General features: G+C 46.4%; 1 pseudogene; it reads left to right on the top strand.

Annotated features, from left to right (window-relative positions):
* Positions 1-23,371, top strand: part of LOC124042229 — a 277,909-nt pseudogene that overhangs the window by 204,034 nt on the left and 50,504 nt on the right.

Here is a 23,371-nt window from a genome sequence, read left to right on the forward strand (position 1 = left end):
CTAGACATGAACATACTTTGGTGTAAAAAGTGCAAATCAATCCCAGAACAACAGCAAAGGACCTTGTGAAGATGCTGGAGGAAACAGGTACAAAAGTATCTAAATCCACAGTAAAACGAGTCCCATGTCGACATAACCTGAAAGGCCGCTCGGCAAGGAAGAAGCCACTGCTCAAAATCCGCCATAAAAAAGCCAGACTACGGTTTTGCAACTGCACATGGGGACAAAGATCGTACTTTTTGGAGAAATGTCCTCTGGTCTGATGAAACTAATATAGAACTGTTTGGCCAAGCCGAAGAACACCATCCCAAACGTGAAGCACATGAGCGGCAGCATCATGTTGTGGGGGTGCTTTGCTGCAGGAGGGACTGGTGCACTTCTCAAAATAGATGGCATCATGAGGATGGAAATCTATTGAAGATCTATTGAAGCAACATCTCAAGACATCACTCAAGAAGTTAAATCTTGGTCGCAAATGGGTCTTCCAAATGGACGATGACCCCAAGCATACTTCCAAAGTTGTGACAAAATGGCTTAAGGACAACAAAGTCAAGGTATTGGAGTGGCCATCACAAAGCCCTGACCTCAATCCCATGGAAAATGTGTGGGCAGAACTGAAAAGCATGTGCGAGCAAGGAGGCCTACAAACCTGACTCAGTTACACCAGCTCTGTCAGGAGGAATGGGCCAAAATTCACCCAACTTATTGTGGGAAGCTTGTGGAAGGCTACTCGAAATGTTTGACCCAAGTTAAACAATTCAAAGGCAATGATACCAAATACTAATTGAGTGTTTGTAAACTTCTGACCCACTGGGAATGTGAAATAAAAGCTGAAATAAATCATTCTCTCTAATATTATTCTGTCATTTCACATTCTTAAAATAAATCCTAAAACGGAATTTTTACTCTGATTAAATGTCAGGAATTGTGAAAAACTGAGTTTAAACGTATTTGGCTAAGGTGTATGTAAACTTCTGACTAAACCTCCGACTGTAGATTGAACAAGGAAACATCTAATGGAATCATATTTTATAAAGAACAGAAATAAATTCTATTCACATTCATTAACCATTTTCTGGAACAGAAATGTGTTGGTCAGGTCCTCTCGTCTTTATCCCACAAATAAATACAGATGTCAAGTATTTGTTTTTCACCAAGGATGCTGGGTACAGCCTCAGTCAGGGGTTTTATGATTTTATCTGCGTGGGTTTTCCTGTCATTTCTCCTGTCATCCTGAATGAGCCTCTCAGGGTTGAGAGGTGGCCACTCTTCCTTCAAAAACTCCCACTTTATTTTAAGACGAACCCGCCCTGTCTCCGGCAGAGACAGCATCTCCACAGACCACTAATTTACAAAGAACATCCGCAGCTTTTGTGAACTTGCAGTGCCAAATGACTGCCTTCCAGAGAGGAAAGGAAAGGAGGGCAAAGGGAGGAAAGAGCGAGAGAGAGAGAAAGAGAAAGAAAGAGAGAGAGTAAGAGAAAAGAAAGAGAAAGAGAAAGAGAAAGAGAAAGAGAAAGAGAAAGAGAAAGAGAAAGAGAAAGAGGAGGGGTATTTTGGATGGTTGGTGTTTTTCTTCCTTTTTCTTCCCTCAGTTTCTCTTTGATTCACCTAGGTGGTTAAGACCTTGGAGAGAGAGAGAGAGAGAGAGAGAGAGAGAGAGAGAGAGAGAGAGAGAGAGAGAGAGAGAGAGAGAGAGAGAGAGAGAGAGAGAGAGAGAGAGAGAGAGAGAGAGAGAGAGAGAGAGGATGAGAAAGAGAGAGAGAGAAAGAGAGATAGAGAAGGAGAGAGGGAAGGATAGAGGATGAGAAAGATAGAGGAAGAGAGAGAGAGGGAATGATAGAGGAAGTGATGGAGAGAAAGAGAGAAAGAAAGATAGAGAGAAGTATGAAGCCTAGCAGTTAAGAGCATTGTGCCAGTAGCCGAAAGGTTGCTGGTTTGAATCCAGAGCCAACAACAAATATATTTACTGAGCAAGGCACTTAAGCCTAATGGCTCCTGTAAGTCACACTGGATAAGGGTGTCTGCTAAATGACTAAGAAAGAGAGAAAGAGAACGGCAGGCAGTCTGCCCTCTATCGACCCAGTCTTTCTGTCTCTCTCTACAAGTACTAATTGGTGGTCCTCACTGCAGTTTCTGACTTTTGTCTGTCTGGTCTACGACACACACACACACACACACACACACACACACACACACACACACACACACACACACACACACACACACACACACACACACACACACACACACACACACACACACACACACACACACACACACACACACACACACACACACACACACACACACTCTCTCTCTCTCTCTCTCTCTCTCTCTCTCTCTCTCTCTCTCTCTCTCTCTCTCTCTCTCTCTCTCTCTCTCTCTCTCTCTCTCTCTCATCGGTTGGATGCGAAGCAGTTGCCCTACCAAGCGGTGATGCAGTCAGTCAAGATACTCTCAATGGTGTAGTTGTAGAACGTTTTGAGGATCTGAAGGCCCATGCTGAAAGTTTTCAGCCTCCTGAGGGGGAAGAGGCATTGTCATGCCTTCTTCACGACTGTGTTAGTGTGTTTGGACCATGGTAATTACTTAGTGCTGTGGACTCAGAGGGACTTGAAGCTCTCGACCCGCTCCACTATAGCCCCTTTTCATTTAGATAGTGGTGTGTCGGTCCTCCATTTCCTGTAGACCATAACCAATTCCTTTGTCTTGCCAACGTTGAGGGAGATGTTGTCTTGGCACCACACTGCCAGGTCAATGACCTGCTCCCTATAGGCTGTCTCATCGTCATCGGTGATCAGGCCTACTACTGACATGTCGTCGTGTCGCCAGCAAACTTAATGATGGTGTGTTGGAGTCTTGCATGGCCACGCAGTCATGGGTGAACAGGGAGTACAGGAGGGGACTAAGCATGCATCCCTGAAGAAACCCCATGTTTAGGGTCAGTGTGGCAGATGTGTTGTTGCCTACCCTCACCACCTGGGGGCAGCTCGTCAGGAAGTTCAGGATCCATTTGCAGCGGGAGAGGTTCAGTCCCAGGGACCTGAGCTTAGTGATGCGCTTGGAGGGCACCTTCCTCGCCGTCATCGAGCTGCCGACACAGGGCGCCTCCATTCACAAGAACTGGGTGCTGTCGTTCTCCGTGGCCAACGTGAGTTAGTCATTTAAGTTAACCCTCTCAAGGCTTCCGGCCCTGATGGCATCCCTAGCCGCGTCCTCAGAGCATGTGCAGACCAGCTGGCGGGAGTGTTTACAGACATAATCAATCTCTCCCTATCCCAGTCTGTTATCCCCACTTGCTTATCCGGGAGCGAGGCGTCGGTGTGCAGAACGTGGCTTGATTTCACTTTTTAATCTGTAATTGTCTGGAGTCTCTGCTCAATATGTCTCGTGTCTGAGCAGATGAATTGCGACTCCACTTTGTCCCTGTCGTTTTGTCTCTTTGTTTGCCTTGCGGAGGGCATAGCTGTTTGTAGACATCCATGTCACCTTGCTATGGTTAAAAGTGGTGGTTCACGCTTTTAGTTTTGCACATATGCTGCCATCTATCCACAGTTTTTGGTTTGGGTAAGTTATCATTTTCACAGTGGGAACAACATCCTCTATGCACTTCCTGATGAACTCAGTCACAGAGTCAGTGTACCATTTCCCACACCGCGTGATCAAAACAATCTTAAAACATAGACTCCAATTGGTCAAACCAACGTTGAACAGTTCTTGCCACAAGTGCTTCCTGTTTAAGTTCCTGCCTATAGGTGTGGAGGAACAGAAAGCGTCCGGATTAGTGTCCCGCTTCTTGAAAGTGGATGTTGCCTGTAATCCATGGCTTCTGGTTAGGATATGTGCGCACAGTCACTGTGGAGAAGAAGCCATCAATGCACTTATTAATGAAGCCGGTGACTGATGTGGTCAACTCCTCAATGCCATGGGATGAATCCCGGAACATATTCCTGTCTGTGCTAGCATAACAGTTCTGTAACTTAACGTCTGCTTCATCAGACCACTTAAATATTGAGTGTGTCACTGGTACTTCCTGTTTGAGTTTTTGCTTGTAAGAAAGAATTAGGAGGTTAAAGTTATGGTGAGATTTGCCAAAGGGAGGGCGAGGGACTGCCTTGTAAGCATTTCTGTGCATCAAGGTGATCAAGGGCTTTGTCGCCTCTAGTTGCACAGGTGACATGCAGGTGACATGCAGGTGACATGCTGGTAACATTTTAGTGAAAACAGATTTCTGTTTCCCTGCATTAAAATCACCAGCCACGAGATGCGCCAACTCTGGATGTGCACTTTTTGATTTGCTTATAGTCCTATACAGCTCGTTGAGCGTAGTGTTAGTGCAAGCAGCAGTTTGTGGTGGTAAATAGACAGCTATGACCCATGTATATGAAAACAATCTTGGTAAATAGTCTAGAGCTTATCATGAAGTATTCTAACTCAGGGGAGCGAAAACCCCAAACTTCCTTTAACATTAGAGAAGTTGTTGTTAACAAAGAGCCACTCCTCCCGCTTCTTCCCCGTTCTCTCTAGACGATGCATGGAGAGGTCAGATAGATGTATATTATCCCCCGTTATCTCTAGACGATGCATGGAGAGGTCAGATAGATGTATATTATCCCCCGTTATCTCTAGACGATGCATGGAGAGGTCAGATAGATGTATATTATCCCCCATCCTCTCTAGACGATGCATGGAGAGGTCAGATAGATGTATATTATCCCCCATCCTCTCTAGACGATGCATGGAGAGGTCAGATAGATGTATATTATCCCCCATCCTCTCTCGATCTAGACGTATATTATCCCCCATGCATGGAGAGGTCAGATAGATGTATATTATCCCCCATCCTCTCTAGACGATGCATGGAGAGGTCAGATAGATGTATATTATCCCCAGTCGTCTCTAGACGATGCATGGAGAGATCAGATAGATGTATATTATCCATGTCCTCTCTAGACGATGCATGGAGAGGTCAGATAGATGTATATTATCCATGTCCTCTCTAGACGATGCATGGAGAGGTCAGATAGATGTATATTATCCCCCATCCTCTCTAGACGATGCATGGAGAGGTCAGATAGATGTATGTTATCCCCCATCCTCTCTAGACGATGCATGGAGAGGTCAGATAGATGTATATTATCCCCCATCCTCTCTAGACGATGCATGGAGAGGTCAGATAGATGTATATTATCCCTCATCCTCTCTAGACGATGCATGGAGAGGTCAGATAGATGTATATTATCCCCCATCCTCTCTAGACGATGCATGGAGAGGTCAGATAGATGTATATTATCCCTCATCCTCTCTAGACGATGCATGGAGAGGTCAGATAGATGTATATTATCCATGTCCTCTCTAGACGATGCATGGAGAGGTCAGATAGATGTATATTATCCATGTCCTCTCTAGACGATGCATGGAGAGGTCAGATAGATGTATATTATCCATGTCCTCTCTAGACGATGCATGGAGACGTCAGATAGATGTATATTATCCATGTCCTCTCTAGACGATGTCCTCGCTAAAAAAAACAGCAGAATTGGTCAGGAGCCTGTAAAACAGTTGCTATTCACTGCAGCGCCATCTTGTCAGCCTGCAGAGGGTTAGAGTTTGTGTCAGAGGTGGGTAGTTGAGATGAGATAATCAGAAAGACTAAGATCACGGAGGTACAGCTGCCCAAGAACTCTCTCTGCCTAACACCCTTCTATCCTCTATCTCTCAGCCTGCAGAGGGTTAGAGTTTGGGTAAGAGGTGGGTAGTTGAGATGAGATAATCAGAAAGACAAAGACCATGGAGGTACAGCTGGCTAAGAACTCTCTCTGCCTAACTGTCCATTTATAAACACCCTCCTATCCTCTGTCTGTCAGCCAGTAAACTGATGAAGTTACGGTCTGTTCACCCTGCTACCATCTAGCAGACAGAGCCGGTACAGGTGCATCAAAGCTGGAACCGTATGACTAAAAAACAGCTTCTATCTCCAGACTGTTGATCAGCTACTGCCCTGTACTCTGCCCTGCACCTTGAGACTAACGCCCTGTGGACAGTATATAGAGTCATTGAACGCTGGTCACCTCATAATCTATTTATATACTCAATGTTTATGTCTCTACAGTATTCTCCACATAGCTTATCCTAATATACCTACGACTGTAGATACCATATTCTTTTCCAGATTCTATACTGTCTATACACACCATGTATTTATATTCTGGATTCTGACACATTCTATACTGTCTATACACACAATGCATTTATATTCTGGATTCTGACCCATTCTATACTGTCTATACACACAATGCATTTATATTCTGGATTCTGACCCATTCTATACTGTCTATACACACAATGCATTTATATTCTGGATTCTGACCCATTCTATACTGTCTATACACACAATGCATTTATATTCTGGATTCTGACACATTCTATACTGTCTATACACACAATGCATTTATATTCTGGATTCTGACCCATTCTATACTGTCTATACACACAATGCATTTATATTCTGGATTCTGACCCATTCTATACTGTCTATACACACAATGCATTTATATTCTGGATTCTGACACATTCTATACTGTCTATACACACAATGCATTTATATTCTGGATTCTGACACATTTTATACTGTCTATATACACCATATATTTATATTCTGGATTCTGACACATTCTCACTCATTGTCATTTCTTGATTTATTGTTTGGATTATTGATTAGTTGTGTATTTGAACTGTAGAAATTGTCCTGCACAGTTGGAGCTAGTAACATGAGCATTTCACTGCAGCTGCTATAACACCTGCAAATATGTGTACTTAACCAATACATTTTGATTTGATTTGAACCTTATCTCCATCTTCCTCTGGGTTCCTCATCAGACACACAGCCTTCCTCTGGGCTCCTCATCAGACACACAGCCTTCCTCTGGGCTCCTCATCAGACACACATCCTTCCTCTGGGCTCCTCATCAGACATCCTTCCTCTGGGCTCCTCATCAGACATACAGCCTTCCTCTGGGTTCCTCATCAGACACACATCCTTCCTCTGGGCTCCTCATCAGACATCCTTCCTCTGGGCTCCTCATCAGACATACAGCCTTCCTCTGGGCTCCTCATCAGACACACATCCTTCCTCTGGGCTCCTCATCAGACATCCTTCCTCTGGGCTCCTCATCAGACATACAACCTTCCTCTGGGCTCCTCATCAGACATACAGCCTTCCTCTGGGCTCCTCATCAGACATACAGCCTTCCTCTGGGCTCCTCATCAGACATACAGCCTTCCTCTGGGCTCCTCATCAGACATACAGCCTTCCTCTGGGCTCCTCATCAGACATACAACCTTCCTCTGGGCTCCTCATCAGACATCCTTCCTCTGGGCTCCTCATCAGAAAGACTTCTTTCCTCTGGGCTCCTCATCAGATATACAGCCTTCCTCTGGGCTCCTCATCAGAAAGACATCCTTCCTCTGGGCTCCTCATCAGACATACAGCCTTCCTCTGGGCTCCTCATCAGAAAGACATCCTCCCTCTGGGCTCCTCATCAGACATACAGCCTTCCTCTGGGCTCCTCATCAGACATACAGCCTTCCTCTGGGCTCCTCATCAGACATACAGCCTTCCTCTGGGCTCCTCATCAGACATACAGCCTTCCTCTGGGCTCCTCATCAGACATACAGCCTTCCTCTGGGCTCCTCAACAGACATACAGCCTTCCTCTGGGCTCCTCATCAGACATACAGCCTTCCTCTGGGCTCCTCATCAGAAAGACTTCTTTCCTCTGGGCTCCTCATCAGATATACAGCCTTCCTCTGGGCTCCTCATCAGACATACAGCCTTCCTCTGGGCTCCTCATCAGACATACATCTTCCCTCTTGGCTCCTCATCAGACATACAGCCTTCCTTCTACAACCATTTATTTCTGGCATGCTGCTTCATATCTCATTCAAATCTCATCTCCACTGCAGAAATTACACACACACACACACACACACACACACACACACACACACACACACACACACACACACACACACACACACACACACACACACACACACACACACACACACACACACACACACACACACACACACACACACACACACACACACACACACACACACACACACACACACACACACACGCACAGAAGGCAGACCGGAAATCTGTCTGTCTGATTAGGAACCCAGAGGAGGATGGAGACAAGGTTCATTAGTTCACTGGCTGAGGAACAGAGCCCTCGGTCTGCCTAAGGAGGGTGTGTGTTTGTGTGGATGTGTGTCTGTCTAAGGATTGCCTGCCTGGTGTTTAAGAATGTGCGATTCAGGCCAAGTCTATTTAGGTATAAAGAGTTCTTCTTTGGCCAATGTGTAGTTCATCTTCATCAGACCATGAGCTGATATGACAGCCATCTGTCATCTAAAGGATCAGGGTAAAAGATGGATTTTGGACAGATGTGTTTTTATGCATTATTTTACAACTAGACAATGTGTTGGTGTTCTAAAAGCTAGACAGAAGCAATGAACTTCAAATCCTGTTATGATCCGGCTATGATGAGTGTGGATGGATGCTGCCGTGTAATCACTGTTTCTGAGGAAACGGAGGATGAGCTGCATGTCTGTTGTTTTAGAGATGAAAATATCAGCTTTATGTCTGTTGTTTTTGGCAGTAGGAATGGCTGAGGAATGGCTGAGGAATGGCTGAGGAATGGCTGAGGAATGGCTGAGAGGAATGGTTGAGGAATGGAATGAGGAATGAATGGCTGAGGAATGGTTGAGGAATGGCTGAGGAATGGTGAGGAATGGCTGAGGAATGGCTGAGGAATGGCTGAGGAATGGCTGAGGAATGGCTTGAGGAATGGCTGAGGAATGGCTGGAGGAATGGTTGAGGAATGCTGGAATGGCTGAGGAATGGCTGAGGAATGGCTGAGGAATGGCTGAGGAATGGCTGAGTAATGGTTGAGGAATGGCTGAGGAATGGCTGTTGAGGAATGGCTGAGGAATGAGGGCTGAGAATGGTTGAGGAATGGTTGAGGAATGGCTGGAATGGCTGAGTAATGGCTGGGAGGAATGGCTGAGGAATGGCTGAGGAATGGCTGAGTAATGGTTGAGTAATGGCTGAGGAATGGTTGAGGAATGGTTGAGGAATGGATGACTAATGGCTGAGGAATGGCTGAGGAACGGTTGAGTAATGCTGAGGAATGGCTGAGGAATGGCTGAGTAATGCTGAGGAATGGCTGAGGAATAGCCCAGTATAGGCTGAGGAATGGCTGAGGAACGGTTGAGTAATGCTGAGGAACGGTTGAGTAATGCTGAGGAATGGCTGAGTAATGCTGAGGAATGGTTGAGTAATGGTTGGGCAATGGCTGAGTAATTCTGAGGCATGGTTGAGGAATGGTTTGGCAATGACGGAGCAAGGGTTGAGGAATGGCTAAGGTATGGAAGAGGAATGGAAGAGGAATGGTTGAGGAATGGTTGTGGAATGGTTGAGGAATGGTTGAGGAATGGCAATGGTCAAGAATTGTCTGCTTTGTCTGTAATTGTCTGCTTTGCTATGTTTAATATCTCCGCCTTGGTCAGGTCACTGTTGTGAATGAGAATGTGTTCTCAATTACTTACCTGGTTAAATAAAGGCAAATAAGATGCTGTGGAGAGGATGGGAGTTGTAGTTCGGTTGCTGTCAAGGACAGAAATACACTGAGTTGACAAAACATTAAGAACACCTGCTCTTTCCATGACATAGACTGACCAGGTGAATCCAGGTGAAAGACATGATCCCTTTTTGATGTCACTTGTTAAATCCACTTCAATCAGTGTAGATGAAGAGGAGGAGACCGGTTAAATAATGATTTTTTAAGCCTTGAGGCGTGGATTGTGTATGTGTTCCATTCATAGGGTGAATGGGCCAGACAAAAGTTTGAAGTGCCTTTGAACGGGGTACGGGAGTAGGAACCAGACGTTTGTGTCAAGAATTTCAGTGCTGCTGGGTTTTTCACGCTCAACAGTTTCCCCTGTGTATCACGAATGGTCCACCACCCAAAGGACATCCAGACAATTTGACACAACTGTGGGAAGAATTGGAGTCAACATGGGCCAGCATCCCTATAGAACGCTTTCGACACCTTGTAGAGTCTATGCCACGACGAATTTAGTCTGTTCTGAGGGCAAAATGGGGGTTCAAGTCAATATTAGGAAGGTGTTGTTTTGTACACAGTGTGTATGTGTGTCTGTTGCTAAGGGAAGGAAGAAAGACCTTGTTGCTGTGGTGTGAGCATGAAGAGGATGATCTGGTGCTTCTCTATGAATCCACCTCCACTGCGGCCTTTACCCCTTTCATCCAGAGAGGGCCTGCGCTATGGGTCATATAGGCAGGAGGGGGAGGAGAAATGTGCTTTCAGCCAGCTAGTCAGCTAGCTAGTCAGACAGACGTGTGTGTGTGTGTGTGTGTGTGTGTGTGTGTGTGTGTGTGTGTGTGTGTGTGTGTGTGTGTGTGTGTGTGTGTGTGTGTGTGTGTGTGTGTGTGTGTGTGTGTGTGTGTGTGTGTGTGTGTGTGTGTGTGTGTGTGTGTGTGTGTGCGCGTGCGCGTGCGTGTGTATGTTAACATACGTGGGTATGAGTGCATCTCCGTCTGTATGTGTGAGTGTGTGCGTGCACGTGTCAGTGAGTATATGTGTGAGTGTGTGCGTGCACGTGTCAGTGAGTATATGTGTGAGTGTGTGCGTGCACATGTCAGTGAGTATATGTGTGAGTGTGTGCGTGCACGTGTCAGTGAGTATATGTGTGAGTGTGTGTGATTGTATCAGGAGGTGTTCATTATGGGATGCCACTCAGAGCTCCTCTCCGGACTAAGACATGTCATTGCCTTGTCTGTAGAGTAGAGCTATAGCTAACTCACATGCTTCTATTCTGTGTCCATGTCTAGAACAGCTACTGTAATAATGTGGCTTTTCCTTCCTGATAAATCTAATTGTTTTCAAGTACCATTTTAACACTGTTTGAATTGCTGATTAAATTAGAATAGATCCATTTGGTACATCTTAAGGAAAGTACAAAGAACAATAGAACAAAAATTATATATTGATATCATCATCATCAGCGCATTAACAGTCTGCCTCACTCAAATCACACAAAATGTCTGCCCCTAAAATCAAGTCCCCTGTGATTACAGCTGATCCCTCTCTGCTAGATTCAGGTCTGCCAGGATAGTGGGCCGATCTCTTCAAGGTCAACGATCGGATTAGTGTGTGTTAATGTGTATCAGCTGGGAGGAGACAGGTGTGTTTGCGTGAGTGTGTTGCTCTGTCTCTATCCATGGTCCTGAATGCTTCCTTTGCATTCTCTCTGACACTGATGGCAGGTCCCTAAGGACAGACGCACTGCCCTGTCTTGAGCAATCACTCTCCAGTGGTCACTAGACAGTGTGCTTTTAAAGGGTAGTCTCGAGCTCTCCAGTGGTCACTAGACAGTGTGCTTTTAAAGGGTAGTCTCTAGCTCTCCAGTGGTCACTAGACAGTGTGCTTTTAAAGGGTAGTCTCTAGCTCTCCAGTGGTCACTAAGCAGTGTCCTTTTAAAGGGTAGTCTCGAGCTCTCCAGTGGTCACTAGACAGTGTCCTTTTAAAGGGTAGTCTCGAGCTCTCCAGTGGTCACTAGACAGTGTCCTTTTAAAGGGTAGTCTCGAGCTCTCCAGTGGTCACTAAGCAGTGTGCTTTTAAAGGGCAGTGTCTATCTACTAGCCATGTCCTGCTCTGTCAGGGTGTCTGTCTCAAAGGTTCATTGTCAGATAATGCAAAGATCAATACACGTACTGACAATTTTGAACAATGCCCTGACCTGTGCAATCACTTTTAGTAGGCATTCGACAATGCCCCCTTTTAAAAGGTACTAGTACCTACTAGCAAGTAGCCATGTCCTGGACTGTCCCCTTTTTAAGGTTACCAGTGTCTAGTAGCTAGTAACCATGTCCTGGTCTGTCCTCTTTTAAAGGGTCCCAGAATCTAGTAGCTAGTAGCCATGTCCTGGTCTGTCCCCTTTTAAAGGATATCAGTATCTAGTAGCTAGTAACCATGTCCTGGTCTGTCCCCTTTTAAAGGGTCCCAGAATCTAGTAGCTAGTAGCCATGTCCTGGTCTGTCCCCTTTTAAAGGGTCCCAGAATCTAGTAGCTAGTAGCCATGTCCTGGTCTGTCCCCTTTTAAAGGGTCCCAGAATCTAGTAGCTAGTAGCCATGTCCTGGTCTGTCCCCTTTTAAAGGGTCCCAGAATCTAGTAGCTAGTAACCATGTCCTGGTCTGTCCCCTTTTAAAGGGTCCCAGAATCTAGTAGCTAGTAACCATGTCCTGGTCTGTCCCCTTTTAAAGGGTCCCAGAAACTAGTAGCTAGTAGCCATGTCCTGGTCTGTCCCCTTTTAAAGGTTACCAGAATCTAGTAGCTAGTAGCCATGTCCTGGTCTGTCCCCTTTTAAAGGTTACCAGCATCAAGTAACCATGTCCTGGTCTGTCACCTTTTAAAGGTTACCAGTATCTAGTTGCCATGTCCTGGTGTAGCCGAGTGGTTAGAGCGTTGGACTAGTTGCCATGTCCTGGTGTAGCCTAGTGGTTAAAGCGTTGGACTAGTAGCCATGTCCTGGTGTAGCCTAGTGGTTAAAGCGTTGGACTAGTAGCCATGTCCTGGTGTAGCCTAGTGGTTAAAGCGTTGGACTAGTAGCCATGTCCTGGTGTAGCCTAGTGGTTAAAGCGTTGCACTAGTAGCCATGTCCTGGTGTAGCCTAGTGGTTAAAGCGTTGCACTAGTAGCCATGTCCTGGTGTAGCCTAGTGGTTAGAGAGTTGGACTAGTAGCCATGTCCTGGTGTAGCCTAGTGGTTAGAGAGTTGGACTAGTAGCCATGTCCTGGTGTAGCCTAGTGGTTAGAGAGTTGGACTAGTAGCCATGTCCTGGTGTAGCCTAGTGGTTAGAGAGTTGGACTAGTAGCCATGTCCTGGTGTAGCCTAGTGGTTAAAGCGTTGGACTAGTAGCCATGTCCTGGTGTAGCCTAGTGTTTAGAGCATTGGACTAGTAGCCATGTCCTGGTGTAGCCTAGTGGTTAGAGAGTTGGACTAGTAGCCATGTCCTGGTGTAGCCTAGTGGTTAAAGCGTTGGACTAGTAGCCATGTCCTGGTGTAGCCTAGTGGTTAAAGCGTTGGACTAGTAGCCATGTCCTGGTGTAGCCTAGTGGTTAAAGCGTTGCACTAGTAGCCATGTCCTGGTGTAGCCTAGTGGTTAGAGAGTTGGACTAGTAGCCATGTCCTGGTGTAGCCTAGTGGTTAGAGAGTTGGACTAGTAGCCATGTCCTGGTGTAGCCTAGTGGTTAAAGCGTTGGACTAGTAGCCATGTCCTGGTGTAGCCTAGTGGTTAAAGCGTTGGACTAGTAACCATGTCCTGGTGTAGCCTAGTGGTTAAAGCGTTGGACTAGTAGCCATGTCCTGGTGTAGCCTAGTGTTTAGAGCATTGGACTAGTAGCCATGTCCTGGTGTAGCCTAGTGGTTAGAGAGTTGGACTAGTAGCCATGTCCTGGTGTAGCCTAGTGGTTAAAGCGTTGGACTAGTAGCCATGTCCTGGTGTAGCCTAGTGGTTAAAGCGTTGGACTAGTAGCCATGTCCTGGTGTAGCCTAGTGGTTAAAGCGTTGCACTAGTAGCCATGTCCTGGTGTAGCCTAGTGGTTAGAGAGTTGGACTAGTAGCCATGTCCTGGTGTAGCCTAGTGGTTAGAGAGTTGGACTAGTAGCCATGTCCTGGTGTAGCCTAGTGGTTAAAGCGTTGGACTAGTAGCCATGTCCTGGTGTAGCCTAGTGGTTAAAGCGTTGGACTAGTAGCCATGTCCTGGTGTAGCCTAGTGGTTAAAGCGTTGCACTAGTAGCCATGTCCTGGTGTAGCCTAGTGGTTAGAGAGTTGGACTAGTAGCCATGTCCTGGTGTAGCCTAGTGGTTAGAGAGTTGGACTAGTAGCCATGTCCTGGTGTAGCCTAGTGGTTAAAGCGTTGGACTAGTAGCCATGTCCTGGTGTAGCCTAGTGGTTAAAGCGTTGGACTAGTAACCATGTCCTGGTGTAGCCTAGTGGTTAAAGCGTTGGACTAGTAGCCATGTCCTGGTGTAGCCTAGTGTTTAGAGCATTGGACTAGTAGCCATGTCCTGGTGTAGCCTAGTGGTTAAAGCGTTGGACTAGTAGCCATGTCCTGGTGTAGCCTAGTGGTTAAAGCGTTGCACTAGTATCCATGTCCTGGTGTAGCCTAGTGTTTAGAGCATTGGACTAGTAGCCATGTCCTGGTGTAGCCTAGTGGTTAGAGCGTTGGACTAGTAACTAGAAGTTTGCAAGATCGAATTCCAGAGCTGACAAGGTAAACATTTGTCGTTCTTCCTCTGAACAAGGCAGTTAACCCACTGTTCCTAGGCCAGGTAACCCACTGTTCCTAGGCCAGGTAACCCACTGTTCCTAGGCCAGTTAACCCACTCTTCCTAGGCCAGTTAACCCACTGTTCCTAGGCCAGTTAACCCACTGTTCCTAGGCCAGTTAACCCACTGTTCCTAGGCCAGGTAACCCACTGTTCCTAGGCCAGGTAACCCACTGTTCCTCGGCCAGGTAACCCACTGTTCCTCGGCCAGGTAACCCACTGTTCCTAGGCCAGGTAACCCACTGTTCCTAGGCCAGTTAACCCACTCTTCCTAGGCCAGTTAACCCACTGTTCCTAGGCCAGTTAACCCACTGTTCCTAGGCCAGGTAACCCACTGTTCCTAGGCCAGTCAACCCACTGTTCCTAGGCCAGGTAACCCACTGTTCCTAGGCCAGGTAACCCACTGTTCCTCGGCCAGGTAACCCACTGTTCCTAGGCCAGGTAACCCACTGTTCCTAGGCCAGTTAACCCACTGTTCCTAGGCCAGGTAACCCACTGTTCCCAGGTAACCCAGTTCCTAACCCACTGTTCCTAGGCCAGTTAACCCACTGTTCCTAGGCCAGTTAACCCACTGTTCCTAGGCCAGTTAACCCACTGTTCCTAGGCCAGGTAACCCACTCTTCCTAGGCCAGGTAACCCACTGTTCCTAGGCCAGGTAACCCACTGTTCCTAGGCCAGTTAACCCACTGTTCCTAGGCCAGGTAACCCACTGTTCCTAGGCAAGGTAACCCACTGTTCCTAGGCCAGGTAACCCACTGTTCCTAGGCCAGGTAACCCACTGTTCCTAGGCCAGGTAACCCACTGTTCCTAGACCAGGTAACCCACTGTTCCTAGGCCAGGTAACTCACTGTTCCTTTGGCCAGGTAACCCACTGTTCCTAGGCCAGGTAACCCACTGTTCCTAGACCAGTTAACCCACTGTTCCTAGGCCAGGTAACCCACTGTTCCTAGGCCAGGTAACCCACTGTTCCTAGGCCGTCATTGTAAATAAGAATTTGTTCTTAACTGAATTGCCTAGTTAAATAAAGGTCAAATTAAAAATGTTTAAATAAGGTGTCACAACACCGGCTCGAAGTCCGTAACAAAAAGGGAGACAACGTGTGAATAAATAATCACAAAAATATATTTATTGACTGAAGTAACATAACTACAATTAACAATGGTGTAATCAGCAGTGTAAGTAAGTGGTTGCGTGAATAAATGTGATAATGAGGGGTGTTGAAAGGTGCCAAAGCAAACAAAACAGAGACAAAAATGACACAACCAAATTCTATCAGTGTGCCTGCATGGAGAGAGTCCCCTCAATGAATGGGGAAGAGGTGTATTTATCCTGGGACACACCCAGGTCCAGGTGTGTCCCATGTCACTGACGACCCTCCCAGCCCCGCCCACTGACATCCTAATATGGAAAACAAGAGCAAAGAGAAAGAATACGGCAGACAGAGTGGGAGGGTGTCGCAAAGGGTACCAGAATCGAGTAGCCATGTCCTGGTCCGTCCCCTTTTAAAGGGTACCAGAATCGAGTAGCCATGTCCTGGTCCGTCCCCTTTTAAAGGGTACCAGAATCTAGTAGCTAGTAGCCATGTCCTGGTCTGTCCCCTTTTAAAGGGTACCAGTATCTAGTAGTTAGTAGCCATGTCCTGGTCCGTCCCCTTTTAAAGGGTACCAGAATCTAGTAGCTAGTAGCCATGTCCTGGTCCGTCCCCTTTTAAAGGGTAAAAAAATAAAAAAATATGCCATTTAGCAGACGCTTTTATCCAAAGCGACTTACAGTCATGTGTGCTTACATTCTACATATGGGTGGTCCCGGGGATCGAACCCACTACCCTGGCGTTACAAGCGCCATGCTCTACCAACTGAGCTACAGAAGGTACCAGAATCTAGTAGCTAGTAGCCATGTCCTGGTCCGTCCCCTTTTAAAGGGTCCCAGAATCTAGTAGCTAGTAGCCATGTCCTGGTCTGTCCCCTTTTAAAGGGTCCCAGAATCTAGCAGCTAGTAGCCATGTCCTGGTCTGTCCCCTTTTAAAGGGTACCAGAATCTAGTAGCTAGTAACCATGTCCTGGTCTGTCCCCTTTTAAAGGGTACCAGAATCTAGTAGCTAGTAGCCATGTCCTGGTCTTTCCCCTTTTAAAGGGTACCAGAATCTAGTAGCTAGTAGCCATGTCCTGGTCTGTCTCCTTTTAAAGGTTACCAGTATATAGTAGCTAGTAGCCATGTCCTGGTCTGTCCCCTTTTAAAGGTTACCAGTATCTAGTAGCCATGTCCTGGTCTGTCCCCTTTTAAAGGGTACCAGTATCTAGTAGCTAGTAGCCATGTCCTGGTCTGTCCCCTTTTAAAGGTTACCAGTATCTAGTAGCTAGTAACCATGTCCTAGTCCGTCCCCTTTTAAAGGGTACCAGAATCTAGTAGCCATGTCCTGGTCTGTCCCCTTTTAAAGGGTCCCAGAATCTAGTAGCTAGTAGCCATGTCCTGGTCTGTCCCCTTTTAAAGGGTCCCAGAATCTAGTAGCTAGAAGCTATGTCCTGGTCTGTCCCCTTTTAAATGGTACCAGTATCTAGTAGCTAGTAGCCATGTCCTGGTCTGTCCCCTTTTAAAGGGTACCAGAATCTAGTAGCTAGTAGCCATGTCCTGGTCTGTCCCCTTTTAAAGGATACCATAATCTAGTAGCTAGTAACCATGTCATGGTTTGTCCCCTTTTAAAGGTTACCAGTATCTAGTAGCTATGTCCTGGTCTGTCCCCTTTTAAAGGGTACCAGTATCTAGTAACCATGTCCTGGTCTGTCCCCTTTTAAAGGGTACCAGTATCTAGTATCTAGTGGCCATGTCCTGGTCTGTCCCCTTTTAAAGGATACCAGTAGCTAGTAGCCATGTCCTGGTCTGTCCCCTTTTAAAGGGTACCAGTATCTAGTAACCATGTCCTGGTCTGTCCCCTTTTAAAGGGTACCAGTATCTAGTAACCATGTCCTGGTCTGTCCCCTTTTAAAGGGTACCAGTATCTAGTATCTAGTGGCCATGTCCTGGTCTGTCCCCTTTTAAAGGGTACCAGTATCTAGTAGCTAGTAGCCATGTCCTGGTCTGTCCCCTTTTAAAGGATACCAGTATCTAGTATCTAGTGGCCATGTCCTGGTCTGTCCCCTTTTAAAGGATACCAGTATCTAGTATCTAGTGGCCATGTCCTGGTATGTCCCCTTTTAAAGGATACCAGTAGCTAGTAGCCATGTCCTGGTCTGTCCCCTTTTAAAGGGTACCAGTATCTAGTAACCATGTCCTGGTCTGTCCCCTTTTAAAGGGTACCAGTATCTAGTAACCATGTCCTGGTCTGTCCCCTTTTAAAGGGTACCAGTATCTAGTATCTAGTGGCCATGTCCTGGTCTGTCCCCTTTTAAAGGATACCAGTATCTAGTAACCATGTCCTGGTCTGTCCCCTTTTAAAGGGTACCAGTATCTAGTATCTAGTGGCCATGTCCTGGTCTGTCCCCTTTTAAAGGGTACCAGTATCTAGTATCTAGTGGCCATGTCCTGGACTGTCCCCTTTTAAAGGGTACCAGTATCTAGTATCTAGTGGCCATGTCCTGGTCTGTCCCCTTTTAAAGGGTACCAGTATCTAGTATCTAGTGGCCATGTCCTGGTCTGTCCCCTTTTAAAGGGTACCAGTATCTAGTATCTAGTGGCCATGTCCTGGTCTGTCCCCTTTTAAAGGATACCAGTAGCTAGTAGCCATGTCCTGGTCTGTCCCCTTTTAAAGGATACCAGTAGCTAGTAGCCATGTCCTGGTCTGTCCCCTTTTAAAGGGTACCAGTATCTAGTAGCTAGTAACCATGTCCTGGCCTGTCCCCTTTTAAAGGATACCAGTATCTAGTAGCTAGTAACCATGTCCTGGCCTGTCCCCTTTTAAAGTGTACCAGTATCTAGTAGCTAGTAACCATGTCCTGGCCTGTCCCCTTTTAAAGGGTACCAGTATCTAGTAGCTAGTAACCATGTCCTGGCCTGTCCCCTTTTAAAGGATACCAGTAGCTAGTAGCCATGTCCTGGTCTGTCCCCTTTTAAAGGATACCAGTATCTAGTAGCTAGTAACCATGTCCTGGCCTGTCCCCTTTTAAAGGGTACCAGTATCTAGTAGCTAGTAGCCATGTCCTGGCCTGTCCCCTTTTAAAGGATACCAGTATCTAGTATCTAGTAGCCATGTCCTGGTCTGTCCCCTTTTAAAGGGTACCAGTATCTAGTAGCTAGTAGCCATGTCCTGGTCTGTCCCCTTTTAAAGGATACCAGTATCTAGTAGCTAGTAGCCATGTCCTGGTCTGTCCCCTTTTAAAGGGTACCAGTATCTAGTAGCTAGTAGCCATGTCCTGGTCTGTCCCCTTTTAAAGGGTACCAGTATCTAGTAGCTAGTAGCCATGTCCTGGTCTGTCCCCTTTTAAAGGATACCAGTATCTAGTAGCTAGTAGCCATGTCCTGGTCTGTCCCCTTTTAAAGGATACCAGTATCTAGTAGCTAGTAGCCATGTCCTGGTCTGTCCCCTTTTAAAGGATACCAGTATCTAGTAGCTAGTAGCCATGTCCTGGTCTGTCCCCTTTTAAAGGATACCAGTATCTAGTAGCTAGTAGCCATGTCCTGGTCTGTCCCCTTTTAAAGGATACCAGTATCTAGTAGCTAGTAGCCATGTCCTGGTCTGTCCCCTTTTAAAGGGTACCAGTATCTAGTAGCTAGTAGCCATGTCCTGGTCTGTCCCCTTTTAAAGGATACCAGTATCTAGTAGCTAGTAGCCATGTCCTGGTCTGTCCCCTTTTAAAGGATACCAGTATCTAGTAGCTAGTAGCCATGTCCTGGTCAGAGGTGAGATGTCTGATGAGTGGAAGATGAACATTTTTAGATTGTTGTGGTTCATGTTGGACAAGTAAAAGCAGTCAAAGTAAACGCTCTGTTAGAAGTTAAGTCTTCACATAATCCTGTGACATTGTGTTTGCTTCCATCCCTCACATAATGTTTTCCACACCACACTCCCTCTCTCCCAGGAGACAGTTACACAGCCCTGTTTTCCACACCACACTCCCTCTCTCCCAGGAGACAGTTACACAGCCCTGTTTTCCACACCACACTCCCTCTCTCCCAGGAGACAGTTACACAGCCCTGTTTTCCACACCACACTCCCTCTCTCCCAGGAGACAGTTACACAGCCCTGTTTTCCACACCACACTCCCTCTCTCCCAGGAGACAGTTACACAGCCCTGTTTTCCACACCACACTCCCTCTCTCCCAGGAGACAGTTACACAGCCCTGTTTTCCACACCACACTCCCTCTCTCCTAGGAGACAGTTACACAGCCCTGTTTTCCACACCACACTCCCTCTCTCCCAGGAGACAGTTACACAGCCCTGTTTTCCACACCACACTCCCTCTCTCCCAGGAGACAGTTACACAGCCCTGTTTTCCACACCACACTCCCTCTCTCCCAGGAGACAGTTACACAGCCCTGTTTTCCACACCACACTCCCTCTCTCCCAGGAGACAGTTACACAGCCCTGTTTTCCACACCACACTCCCTCTCTCCCAGGAGACAGTTACACAGCCCTGTTTTCCACACCACACTCCCTCTCTCCCAGGAGACAGTTACACAGCCCTGTTTTACACACCACACTCCCTCTCTCCCAGGAGACAGTTACACAGCCCTGTTTTCCACACCACTCTCCCTCTCTCCCAGGAGACAGTTACACAGCCCTGTTTTCCACACCACACTCCCTCTCTCCCAGGAGACAGTTCCACAGCCCTGTTTTCCACACCACACTCCCTCTCTCCCAGGAGACAGTTCCACAGCCCTGTTTTCCACACCACACTCCCTCTCTCCCAGGAGACAGTTTCACAGCCCTGTTTTCCACACCACACTCCCTCTCTCCCAGGAGACAGTTCCACAGCCCTGTTTTCCACACCACACTCCCTCTCTCCCAGGAGACAGTTCCAAAAGGAACGCTGGTATAACACTACTGACTAATGCTGTGTACATGTAATGGCAGCACTGATGTTGCAGTAATAAGATAACTGTGAAGTTTCTCGCCTCTCTTCCCACGTCTAGTTCTTTGTCCCAAATGACACTGTATTTCCTAGTGCCCTATGGGCCCTGGTCAAGCAGTATATACAGTATATACAGTATATACAGTATATATGAAATGTGAGGGACATTTGAGATGTGGTTTTGACCTATGTAACGGCTGCACTGATACGGCACTAGATAACTGTAATGTTGTCCTCATCTCTCACTAGTTAACTGTACTGGTGTCCTCATCTCTCACTAGTTAACTGTAATGTTGTTGTCATCTCTCACTAGTTAACTGTAATGTTGTTGTCATCTCTCACTAGTTAACTGTAATGTTGCTGTCATCTCTCACTAGTTAACTGTAATGTTGTTGTCGTCTCTCACTAGTTAACTGTACTGGTGTCCTCATCTCTCACTAGTTAACTGTAATGTTGTTGTCGTCTCTCACTAGTTAACTGTACTGGTGTCCTCATCTCTCACTAGTTAACTGTACTGGTGTCCTCATCTCTCACTAGTTAACTGTAATATTGTCCTCACCTCTCACTAGTTAACTGTACTGGTGTCCTCATCTCTCACTAGTTAACTGTACTGTTGTCCTCATCTCTCACTAGTTAACTGTAATGTTGTCCTCGTCTCTCACTAGTTAACTGTAATGTTGTTGTCGTCTCTCACTAGTTAACTGTAATGTTGTCCTCATCTCTCACTAGTTAACTGTACTGGTGTCCTCATCTCTCACTAGTTAACTGTAATGTTGTTGTCGTCTCTCACTAGTTAACTGTACTGGTGTCCTCATCTCTCACTAGTTAACTGTACTGGTGTCCTCATCTCTCACTAGTTAACTGTACTGGTGTCCTCATCTCTCACTAGTTAACTGTACTGGTGTTGTCATCTCTCACTAGTTAACTGTAATGTTGTTGTCATCTCTCACTAGTTAACTGTACTGGTGTCCTCATCTCTCACTAGTTAACTGTACTGTTGTTGTCGTCTCTCTAGATCTATCCAGGTGCAGTGGAGCTGATGCAGGTCATCGAGGAATTCATCCACATCGTTGGCCTGGGCATGAAGGACTTCCACAACGCCTATCTGATGACTGGGAACTTGGGTAAGAACCACAGACAGATCTATTCTCACAGCCCACAGGCCTGGGATGGGAGACCCACAGCCTTATTTTTATCCACAACCCAGCCACCCAGCTGGGTGAAAATAACAATTATCAAATCGATGTTCAACGATCAATCGTCCATGTGTGAATAAACAAAATGTTGCTGCTGCTGACTCCCCATGTCAATTCCCCCTCCATCCATCAGTAATCTGGGATAAATTATGCATGGAGGGGAGGGGAAGGAAGGAAGGAAGGAAGGAAGGAAGGAAGGAAGGAAGGAAGGAAGGAAGGAAGGAAGGAAGGAAGGAAGGAAGGAAGGAAGGAAGGAAGGAAGGAAGGAAGGAAGGAGGGGATGGAGGCTTAGCCTAACAAACAACCACTAATCAATATGGTTATTTAAAACCTAGCTTGTGATTAACTCCTAAGAAAACACTCACATCCGATGTTCCAATATCAACCATGTCTTCAGTGGGTAGAAACCGTGGTCAGGGTGAGTCAACCATAGGATGAATCTCAAGTCTCTAGGTCCAGTATTCCAAAATAACCCCCCTATCACAGTTTGAGGTCCAGTATTCCAATAGGACCCTCCTAAAACTGATCTAGGTCCAGTATTCCAATAGTACCTTCCTAACACAGATCTAGGTCCAGTATTCCAAAAGAACCCCCCTAACACAGATCTAGGTCCAGTATTCCAAAAGAACCCCCCTAACACAGATCTAGGTCCAGTATTCCAATAGAACCCTCCTAACACAGATCTAGGTCCAGTATTCCAATAGAACCCCCCTAACACAGATCGAGGTCCAGTATTCCAATAGAACCCCCCTAACACAGATCTAGGTCCAGTATTCCAATAGAAACCTTGTGGATAGAACCCTCCTAACACAGACCTAGGTCCAGTATTCCAATAGAAACCGTGTGGATAGAACCCTCCTAACACAGATTAAGGTCCAGTATTCCAATAGAAACCGTGTGGATAGAACCCTCCTAACACAGACCTAGGTCCAGTATTCCAATAGAAACCGTGTGGATAGAACCCTCCTAACACAGATTGAGGTCCAGTATTCCAATAGAATCCTCCTAACACAGATTGAGGTCCAGTATTCCAATAGAAACTGTGTGGATAGAACCCTCCTAACACAGATTGAGGTCCAGTATTCCAATAGAAACTGTGTGGTAGAACCCTCCTAACACAGATTGAGGTCCTGTATTCCAATAGAAACCGTGTGGATAGAACTCTCCTAACACAGATTGAGGTCCAGTATTCCAATAGAAACTGTGTGGATAGAACCCTCCTAACACAGATTGAGGTCCTGTATTCCAATAGAAACCGTGTGGATAGAACCCTCCTAACACAGATTGAGGTCCTGTATTCCAATAGAAACCGTGTGGATAGAACCCTCCTAACACAGATTGAGGTCCTGTATTCCAATAGAAACCGTGTGGATAGAACCCTCCTAACACAGATTGAGGTCCTGTATTCCAATAGAAACCGTGTGGATAGAAGCCTCCTAACACAGATTGAGGTCCTGTATTCCAATAGAAACCGTGTGGATAGAAGCCTCCTAACACAGATTGAGGTCCTGTATTCCAATAGAAACCGTGTGGATAGAACCCTCCTAACACAGATTGAGGTCCAGTATTCCAATAGAAACTGTGTGGATAGAACCCTCCTAACACAGATTGAGGTCCAGTATTCCAATAGAAACTGTGTGGTAGAACCCTCCTAACACAGATTGAGGTCCTGTATTCCAATAGAAACCATGTGGATAGAACCCTCCTAACACAGATTGAGGTCCAGTATTCCAATAGAAACTGTGTGGA

The sequence above is a fragment of the Oncorhynchus gorbuscha genome, linkage group LG08 (genome assembly GCF_021184085.1).
Source record: "Oncorhynchus gorbuscha isolate QuinsamMale2020 ecotype Even-year linkage group LG08, OgorEven_v1.0, whole genome shotgun sequence".
NCBI classification, from domain to species: Eukaryota; Metazoa; Chordata; class Actinopteri; order Salmoniformes; family Salmonidae; genus Oncorhynchus; species Oncorhynchus gorbuscha.